The sequence below is a fragment of the Penaeus vannamei genome, chromosome 40 (assembly GCF_042767895.1).
Source record: "Penaeus vannamei isolate JL-2024 chromosome 40, ASM4276789v1, whole genome shotgun sequence".
NCBI lineage: Eukaryota > Metazoa > Arthropoda > Malacostraca > Decapoda > Penaeidae > Penaeus > Penaeus vannamei.
Genome location: NC_091588.1, coordinates 13,716,199 through 13,725,144, shown reverse-complemented (window position 1 = coordinate 13,725,144; position 8,946 = coordinate 13,716,199). Strand labels below are relative to the sequence as shown.

Below are 8,946 nucleotides of genomic sequence, written 5' to 3'. Positions count from 1 at the left end.
CTATTATTGCATTAATAACGCAAATTATCATTATATTTATTAGTTTATTATAATTATCCTAAATAATGCCATAATTATCCTAATTAATGTCATAATTATCATTATTATCCTCATTATTAATGGGATTATCATGAAAATCATCATAATTAGCCGAATTATTGCATAAATCATCATAATCATCCCATAAACTCGAAAAGTGGGGTTGTAGCCCACAGTATCTCCAACTACAAAATACGTCACACTGTAGGGCCACCAGTGCAACGTGTCAGCATCACCTGCATCAATAAGGGCATCAAGAATAATCTCTTGGATTCTTGCACACGGATTACTCCTTTCCTCGAGACATTTTAGCTGCAAAGAAATAAATCATTGGTAAACATGTACTGAAAAACAGGTCATTGAACAAAGTACCACAGTTATTTAAGTCTGGGATTTCTTGATACATGAATTATAGATGTGTAATGCTTTACTTTTCTTATTTCAAAAGACTGGACGCCTATTAACATAAATATATGAAATAAATCGGAACTATCTGTAGATATACAGCCCGACTCAATGAACATTCATTACACACACACACACACACACACACACAAAAGGAATATTTAATAGTCTAAACTTGCATATCTACCGTATATATAAATGAATGTATAAGCACTTAAAAATGATAGACAAGTAGCAAATTCATCACACATAAACATAAAAATATTTACATCGTATCCCAAAGCAGGTAGCACTGACGCTTCACATTACCACCTCATCACCACATGCACGTCACGTCACGACAGGTACACCATCTCATGACAGGTAGCCAGCCTGCACCCTTGCATCTATGAGACAATTTCACTTATATGAAACATCATATCAGGTATTAGCACTTGACACATATAGGATCTACATGGAAATAATAGCACATCACTATTCATATAATGCAAATACAGTATACAATTAATACCAACCAATGCGAAGACCATGTGAAAGTAGAAATCACTCTGCAAGGTGACAAGCCCAACTCCAGTGCTCTTTCCCAGACTACACTGAAGTCTTTTGGGTTATCACTATGACTCCAACAGTTCTTTAACACTTTAACTGCCAGCTCTTCCCAGAAATACTGGCGTTAATAAGAATGTCACTGCACAAATGCAATTTCTATGAGCGTGTCCGTCAACAAAAAAACCCTCCTCCAAGTGGTAATGGCGCTTAACACAGGCTTTCGCAGCCAATCATAATGCAGAGTACACGTGGACCAATCAGAACAAAGCGCTGCTCGTGCGAGAGCCAATCAACTTCAAGGATGGAAACACTTGTGCAAATGAGCTATTATCAAGAATTAGTCAATGCATATTTAAATTTCATTCTTATTGCCAATGTATATCTTCATATCAGTGATTGTCTCACACTCAACCTTCCGGTATAATCATACTCTTTCATTAATTATAGATGCTGCAAGGGGCGGGGCTACTTGTTGCTAAGGAAAATTTGGCGGGAAAACGTGGCAGCGTTTAGACCATATCACATATTTCGACTTCTTTCACTAGATAAACAGGACATCCGACTCATAATAAAAATTATCCATTCATTCAGTTGTACATCAGCCTATATACACGTATGTTTCACATAACATAGTCCACATACAAAGATATTTCAAATAAAAAATGCCAGCAGCAAAAAAAAATGATAATAATAATAAAAAAAATAAAAAATAAATAAATAAAATAAAATTAGAACCGTTTTCTATAAAACTTATTATTAATCAAAGAAAACTTTATCACCGTAAGCATATAACAAAACTTAAACTCGCAATATTCTACAGGGGTATTTCGACCATATTCTCAAAAGGCTATATATCGCTAGATTTCGCCGTTTTTTCGACTTTGGGGATTTTCATACTTTAGCCCTTTTTCATTATGGATGGGCTTTATGATTATCATCATCATTATTATCATTAATAGCATTAACATCATCATTATCATCATTATAGTAATTATCGCCATAATTACCATTAATATAATCATTATAAGAGCTATTATCTTAATTATTAATGTAATTTTCCTCATTATAACTATTTCTATAATGATAATAACAATAATGATAGTTTTAGAAATAATAACAATAACAGTAATAATTATAATAACAATAATATCGATATTATGATTATTTCTACTAATCATTAATATTTCTAATTATTATCATTATCGTTAGTTTTATTGTTATTATCATGAAAATCATTAGAGTATTGTTGATGATTGCTATTATTGCATTAATTACGCAAATTATCTTTATAATTATTATTTTATTATAATATTCTAATTAATGTCATAATTATCCTAATTAATGTCATAATTATCATTATTATCGTCATTATTAATGGGATTATCATGAAAATCATCATAATTAACCGAATTATTGCAGAAATCATCATAATCATCCCATAAACTCGAAAAGTTTTTTTTTCGAACATATTCTCATGTCTATATCGCTAGATTTCGCCGTTTTCCGACTTTGGGGATATTTTTTTTTATACTTTTAGCCTTTTTTCATCATGGATGAGGTTTGTGATTATTATCACCATCATTATTATCATTAATAGCATTAACATCATCATTATCATCATTATAATAATTATCGCCAGGATTACCATTAATATAACCATTATAAGAGCTATTATCTTAATTATTAATGTCATTTTCCTAATTATAACTATTTCTATAGTGATAATAACAATAATAATAACACCAACAGTAATAATTATAAAAACAAAAATAGCGATATTATGATTATTACTACTATCATTAATATTTCTAATTATTACCATTGTCGTTAGTCTTATTGTTATCATGAAAATTTTTAGAGTATTGTTGACGATTGCTTTTTTTGCATTGATTACGCAAATTATCATTATAATTATCATTCTATTAAAATTATTCTATTTAATGTCATAATTATCCTAATTAATATCATAATTATCCTAATTAATATCATAATTATCCTAATTAATGTCATAATTTTCATTATTATCGTCATTATTAATGGGGTTATCATGAAAATCATTATAATTAGCCGAATTATTGCAGAAATCATCATAATCATCCCATAAACTCGAAAACAGGGTTTTTTTTCGACCAGATTCTCAAAAGGCTATATATCGCTACATTTCTCTGTTTTTTCGACTTTGGGGAGTTTTATATTTTTTTCTTTTTTTCATTATGGATAGGCTTTATAATTATTATCATGAGCATTGTTATCATTAATAGCATTAACATTATAATTATCATAATAGTAATTATCGCCATAATTACCCTTAATATAATCATTATAAGAGTTATCATCATAATCATTAATGTCATTTACCTCATTATAACAAATGCTATAATGATAACAATAATGATAATTTTAGAAATAATAAGAACAGTAATAATTATAAAAACAATAATAGCGATATTATGATTATTTCTATTATCATTATTATTTCTAATTATTATCATTATCGTTAGTGTTATTGTTATTATCATGAAAATCATTAGAATATTGTTGATAATTGCTATTATTGCATTAATTATGCAAATTAACATTAAAATTATCATTCTATTATAATCATCCTAATTAATGTCATAATTATTCTAATTAATATCATAATTATCCTATTTAATGTCATAATTATCCTAATTAATATCATAATTATCCTAATTGATGTCATAATTATCATTATTATCGTCATTATTAATGGGATTATTATGAAAATCATCATAATTAGCCTAATTATTCCAGAAATCATCATAATCATCCCGTAAACACGAAAAGGGTTTTTTTTCGACCATATTCTGAAAAGGCAATATATCGCAAGATTTCGCCGTTTTTTCGACTTTGGGTATTTTTTATACTTTTAGCCTTTTTTCATTATGGATGGGCTTCATGATCATCATCATCATTATTATCAATATAGTAATTATCGACATAATTACCCTTAATATAATCATTATAAGAGCTATTATCTTAATTATTAATGTTATTTTCCTCATTATAACTATTTCTGTAATGATAATAACAATAATGATTATTTTAGAAATAATAACAACAATAATAATTATAATAACAATAATAGCGATATTATGATTATTTCTACTATCATTATTATTTCTAATTATTATCATTACCGTTAGTCTTATTGTTATTATCATGAAAATCATTAGAGTATTGTTGATGATTGCTATTATTGCATTAATTAAGCAAGTTATAACACTAATCATTTTATTATAATTATCCTAATTAATGTCATAATTATCATTATCGTCATTATTAATGGGATTATCATGAAAATCATCATAATTAGCCAAATTATTGCAGAAATCATCATAATCATCCCATGAACTCGCAAAAGGGGGTTTCTCAACCATATTCTCAAAAGGCTAGATTTCGCCGTTTTTTCGACTTTGGGGATTTTTATACTTTTAGCCTTTTTTTCATTGTGGATGGGCTTTATAATTATTATCATCGTCATTATTATCATTAATCGCACTAACATGATCATTATCATCATTATAGTAATTGTCGCCATAATTACCCTTAATATAATCATTATATGAGCTATTATCTTAATTATCAATGTCATTTTCCTCATTATAACTATTTCTATAATGATAATAACAATAATGATAAGTTTAGAAATAATAACAACAGTAATAATTATAATAACAATAATAGCGATATTATGATTATTTCTACTATCATTGTTATTTCTAATTATTATCATTATCGTTAGTCATATTGTTATTATCATGAAAATCGTTAAAATATTGTTCAGTATTGCTATTATTGCATTAATAACGCAAATTATCATTATATTTATTAGTTTATTATAATTATCCTAAATAATGCCATAATTATCCTAATTAATGTCATAATTATCATTATTATCGTCATTATTAATGGGATTATCATGAAAATCATCATAATTAGCCGAATTATTGCATAAATCATAATAATCATCCCATAAACTCGAAAAGTGGGGTTGTAGCCCACAGTATCTCCAACTACAAAATACGTCACACTGTAGGGCCACCAGTGCAACGTGTCAGCATCACCTGCATCAATAAGGGCATCAAGAATAATCTCTTGGATTCTTGCACACGGTTTACTCCTTTCCTCGAGACATTTTAGCTGCAAAGAAATAAATCATTGGTAAACATGTACTGAAAAACAGGTCATTGAACAAAGTACCACAGTTATTTAAGTCTGGGATTTCTTGATACATGAATTATAGATGTGTAATGCTTTACTTTTCTTATTTCAAAAGACTGGACGCCTATTAACATAAATATATGAAATAAATCGGAACTATCTGTAGATATACAGCCCGACTCAATGAACATTCATTACACACACACACACACACACACACAAAAGGAATATTTAATAGTCTAAACTTGCATATCTACCGTATATATAAATGAATGTATAAGCACTTAAAAATGATAGACAAGTAGCAAATTCATCACACATAAACATAAAAATATTTACATCGTATCCCAAAGCAGGTAGCACTGACGCTTCACATTACCACCTCATCACCACATGCACGTCACGTCACGACAGGTACACCATCTCATGACAGGTAGCCAGCCTGCACCCTTGCATCTATGAGACAATTTCACTTATATGAAACATCATATCAGGTATTAGCACTTGACACATATAGGATCTACATGGAAATAATAGCACATCACTATTCATATAATGCAAATACAGTATACAATTAATACCAACCAATGCGAAGACCATGTGAAAGTAGAAATCACTCTGCAAGGTGACAAGCCCAACTCCAGTGCTCTTTCCCAGACTACACTGAAGTCTTTTGGGTTATCACTATGACTCCAACAGTTCTTTAACACTTTAACTGCCAGCTCTTCCCAGAAATACTGGCGTTAATAAGAATGTCACTGCACAAATGCAATTTCTATGAGCGTGTCCGTCAACAAAAAAACCCTCCTCCAAGTGGTAATGACGCTTAACACAGGCTTTCGCAGCCAATCATAATGCAGAGTACACGTGGACCAATCAGAACAAAGCGCTGCTCGTGCGAGAGCCAATCAACTTCAAGGATGGAAACACTTGTGCAAATGAGCTATTATCAAGAATTAGTCAATGCATATTTAAATTTCATTCTTATTGCCAATGTATATCTTCATATCAGTGATTGTCTCACACTCAACCTTCCGGTATAATCATACTCTTTCATTAATTATAGATGCTGCAAGGGGCGGGGCTACTTGTTGCTAAGGAAAATTTGGCGGGAAAACGTGGCAGCGTTTAGACCATATCACATATTTCGACTTCTTTCACTAGATAAACAGGACATCCGACTCATAATAAAAATTATCCATTCATTCAGTTGTACATCAGCCTATATACACGTATGTTTCACATAACATAGTCCACATACAAAGATATTTCAAATAAAAAATGCCAGCAGCAAAAAAAAAAAAAAGAAAAAAAAAAAGAAAAAAAAAAAAAAATTAGTACCGTTTTCTATAAAACTTATTATTAATCAAAGAAAACTTTATCACCGTAAGCATATAACAAAACTTAAACTCGCAATATTCTACAGGGGTATTTCGACCATATTCTCAAAAGGCTATATATCGCTAGATTTCGCCGTTTTTTCGACTTTGGGGATTTTCATACTTTAGCCCTTTTTCATTATGGATGGGCTTTATGATTATCATCATCATTATTATCATTAATAGCATTAACATCATCATTATCATCATTATAGTAATTATCGCCATAATTACCCTTAATATAATCATTATAAGAGTTATCATCATAATCATTAATGTCATTTACCTCATTATAACAAATGCTATAATGATAACAATAATGATAATTTTAGAAATAATAAGAACAGTAATAATTATAAAAACAATAATAGCGATATTATGATTATTTCTATTATCATTATTATTTCTAATTATTATCATTATCGTTAGTGTTATTGTTATTATCATGAAAATCATTAGAATATTGTTGATAATTGCTATTATTGCATTAATTATGCAAATTAACATTAAAATTATCATTCTATTATAATCATCCTAATTAATGTCATAATTATTCTAATTAATATCATAATTATCCTATTTAATGTCATAATTATCCTAATTAATATCATAATTATCCTAATTGATGTCATAATTATCATTATTATCGTCATTATTAATGGGATTATTATGAAAATCATCATAATTAGCCTAATTATTCCAGAAATCATCATAATCATCCCGTAAACACGAAAAGGGTTTTTTTTCGACCATATTCTGAAAAGGCAATATATCGCAAGATTTCGCCGTTTTTTCGACTTTGGGTATTTTTTATACTTTTAGCCTTTTTTCATTATGGATGGGCTTCATGATCATCATCATCATTATTATCAATATAGTAATTATCGACATAATTACCCTTAATATAATCATTATAAGAGCTATTATCTTAATTATTAATGTTATTTTCCTCATTATAACTATTTCTGTAATGATAATAACAATAATGATTATTTTAGAAATAATAACAACAATAATAATTATAATAACAATAATAGCGATATTATGATTATTTCTACTATCATTATTATTTCTAATTATTATCATTACCGTTAGTCTTATTGTTATTATCATGAAAATCATTAGAGTATTGTTGATGATTGCTATTATTGCATTAATTAAGCAAGTTATAACACTAATCATTTTATTATAATTATCCTAATTAATGTCATAATTATCCTAATTAATGTCATAATTATCATTATTATCGTCATTATTAATGGGATTATCATGAAAATCATCATAATTAGCCAAATTATTGCAGAAATCATCATAATCATAATCAAAAGGGGGTTTCTCAACCATATTCTCAAAAGGCTAGATTTCGCCGTTTTTTCGACTTTGGGGATTTTTATACTTTTAGCCTTTTTTTCATTATGGATGGGCTTTATAATTATTATCATCATCATTATTATCATTAATCGCACTAACATGATCATTATCATCATTATAGTAATTGTCGCCATAATTACCATTAATATAATCATTATATGAGCTATTATCTTAATTATTAATGTCATTTTCCTCATTATAACTATTTCTATAATGATAATAACAATAATGATAATTTTAGAAATAATAACAACAGTAATAATTATAATAACAATAATAGCGATATTATGATTATTTCTGCAATCATTATTATTTCTAATTATTACCATTATCGTTAGTCTTATTGTTATTATCATGAAAATCATTAGAGTATTGTTGATGATTGCTATTATTGCATTAATTACGCAAATTATCATTATGATTATCATTTTATTATAATATTCTAAATGATGTCATAATTATCCTAATTAATGTCATAATTATCATTATTATTGTCATTATTAATGGGATTATCATGAAAATTATCATAATTAGCCGAATTATTGCAGAAATCATCATAATCATCCCATAAACTCAAAAAGGTTTTTTTTCGAACATATTCTATTTAGTCTATATATCGCTAGATTTCGCCGTTTTTTCGACTTATTGCAGAAATCATCATAATCATCCCATAAACTCGAAAAGTTTTTTTTCGAACATATTCTCATGTCTATATCGCTAGATTTCGCCGTTTTTCGACTTTGGGGATTTTTTTTTATACTTTTAGCCTTTTTTCATTATGGATGAGGTTTATGATTATTATCACCATCATTATTATCATTAATAGCATTAACATCATCATTATCATCATTATAATAATTATCGCCAGGATTACCATTAACATAATCATTATAAGAGCAATTATCTTAATTATTATGTCATTTTCCTAATTATAACTATTTCTATAATGATAATAACAATAATGATAATTTAAAAAATAATAACACCAACAGTAATAATTATAAAAACAAAAATAGCG

At 27.9% G+C, this 8,946-nt stretch overlaps 2 long non-coding RNA genes across 2 annotated transcripts; both read right to left on the bottom strand.

Moving 5' to 3' along the window:
• Window positions 1-64: 64 nt before the first annotated feature.
• Window positions 65-1,625, bottom strand: LOC138860217 (uncharacterized). Its single transcript, XR_011398283.1, has 3 exons — window positions 960-1,625; window positions 714-830; window positions 65-351 (listed from the first exon to the last, which is right to left on the bottom strand). It is a non-coding gene; the product is annotated as an uncharacterized lncRNA (long non-coding RNA).
• Window positions 1,626-4,997: 3,372 nt separating this feature from the next.
• LOC113806843 (uncharacterized) lies at window positions 4,998-5,986 on the bottom strand. The gene is made up of 3 exons (XR_011398292.1): window positions 5,764-5,986; window positions 5,518-5,634; window positions 4,998-5,157 (listed from the first exon to the last, which is right to left on the bottom strand). It is a non-coding gene; the product is annotated as an uncharacterized lncRNA (long non-coding RNA).
• Between the last annotated feature and the right edge of the window lie 2,960 nt (window positions 5,987-8,946).